Here is a 2,393-nt window from a genome sequence, read left to right as displayed (position 1 = left end):
GCTTCTCTAGTCCACAAACCAGTCCCACAAGACAAGAGCCACACAGTTGCTCAAAGTGCAGCAATGCTCCCACTTCTCCGAGTCAGTACTTCTCTGTTGCTATGGCATCCTCTCACTGAAGCATGTAACGGCTTATTGGTGTTTATTTTGACTGCCGATCTCATGGGGTTTGTGTTCATCTTGGCAGAGGAGGCCTGTAGAGGAGCTCAATTCATGGTAACAGAGGCACTCAGGAGAGTCTGCTCACATCATGGCCAACCAGGAAGCAGGGTAGGAACCAAGTGTTTAGAGTGGACTGTGTTGAGTCAGTATTTTTTTATTTGTTTGTTTGTTTTTCCTGTTTCAAAATAATTGAGGCTGGGTTACTTTATAAAACAAGACATTTACTTTTCAGTGTTAGAGCCTTAAGTCCAAGATCCTAATCAGCTTGGTCTCTGATGAGGGTCTTATAGTGGATGACTTGGCTGTGGTGGGATTTTATGTGCATGGGATGACTATGGCAAGTCCCAGGGGAGAAGATTACTCCTACAGCAACTGTCCTGCTCTGTGAAGCTAATTTGTACCCTGTGGATATTCCCACCCAAAAGAAGAGCCCAGTGACCCAGCCACATGGTTCCATGCCCTGTCGCCATTACCACAGTAAGGGTCAACCTCCAGCATAGGAGCCATTGGGGTCACATCCTGTCCAAACTAGACCAGCAGCGAACATCCCTTTCTCCAATAATTCTAAATTGCTCCCAGATGGCTAACTTTCTATGTGAAATGCTGATTTAGTCTGTGGTTGAAATGGATGGCCCCTGTACTGTGGGTGAGTGGTTTGTGGAGGGATGCGAGGGGCAGTTGAACTCAAGTGTGACTCAGTTCCTAGAACAAACAGCTATTTGTTTTCCTGAGATTGGAAAGTTGTCTATAGAATCAGGGAGTCAAAAGCAAGAGAATACAATAAAATTGAGTAACTTCTTGGGGCTACAATAAAGTCAGTGTGCTGCACATAATGTTAGACATACCACCGGTTTCCAAAAAATAAACATTTGTTAGGGTGGCACTTCTGCATTTTCAAGAGTCTTGTGGGATAATTTAATGGCAGGCGTTCTACAGTCCACTCATTTTCTTGATTCCGATATAGCACAGGATTTATGAGAAGATTCACACAGGGACCAGAGGCTGAAACTTAGGGATTATTGTGCTGTACACGAATGCTGAAATGGAGGAAACTAGGGACTCACGTTTACTAACAGTCTAAGGGAATGAGCCACCATCAGCCTCTGCAGCTCTCCCGCCCATTTGCTGGCTTTATGGATAAGTCATTGGGAACAGGATTGCTGGGGCTGTACTCTCTGAGAGACCCGTACACCCTGACCCCATCCATGACAGACACTACACAGGTCTTCTCAAGTCCCTTACCCTGTGAAATGGTGATTCCAGACCATGTCCATGGGTGAATGTGCATTTGGACAGAAGCAAGTTCTTCACATAGTTAATGTCCAAGGTGAGCCTCTCCCTTCCCAGGAATCTCACACCAGCCTGGGGTGCAACACTGAGCATGAGCAATGCAGTTATCTTCCCAGGGCCACCTGCTCCAAGCAAGGACCCCAGCACTGAACTCACTTTGTGGCTCCAGACTTCTCCTACATCATGGAGCCCATGGATCCATGAATCACAGAGGTGTCCAAGAGCAGTGCAGAAGGGAGCCTGGGAAGCTGGCATTGGGCTCTTGTTGGAAAGCCCAGTTGATGGGTAGCCTGCATTATATAACCAGGGTCACTGATCACATCTCTTAAGGCCATGTGATGCATTTTAAAGCAAGTATGTATTTACCCCAACAGTCATGGCCCCACCAAAGTGCACATAGCAAGGTGTGGGTACCACAGACCTTGGGTATCTGGAGGAACAGGACAGTGTGGCAGGTGGTGCAGAGTACAGATGTCAAGGAAAACTTGAAAGTGCTGGTTTCAGTGTCCCACAAATGGCTTAGTCCCTTGGAAGTAAGTGGGAATGCTGAGTGTTTTAGAAAACATGACGAAACTCAGCAAAAATCCAATCCATTCCAAGTTTTTCTGTGGTTTTGGGTGCTATTCATCTAAAGCCTGTGTTCCAGTCCCCAGCCATGATCAGAGGGTGGTGGAGCAGTGGGAACAGAACACTGGGTGCAGTGACATTCTGGTTGGAGCTTCATCCTCCAGTGCAGTAACCCTGTCCGGCTTCTCTGACACCTCAGCCTAACGCCCACACACAGGTGTACTGAAACTTCATCTAATCTGAGTCCCTCTTACAAGGAACGTCACCTCCACCTCAGAGCCCTCAGGATTGTGAGCCGGGAGTGCACCTGGCCTCGAAGGGGACCTTGTGGACCTGCCAGACCTCCATGTTTTCCTTTTGAAACATGGTCCCAT

Source organism: Cricetulus griseus, chromosome 2, assembly GCF_003668045.3.
Source record: "Cricetulus griseus strain 17A/GY chromosome 2, alternate assembly CriGri-PICRH-1.0, whole genome shotgun sequence".
Taxonomy (NCBI): Eukaryota; Metazoa; Chordata; class Mammalia; order Rodentia; family Cricetidae; genus Cricetulus; species Cricetulus griseus.
The sequence above is the reverse complement of the archived record's forward strand: the minus strand, read 5'-3'. Positions refer to the sequence as shown.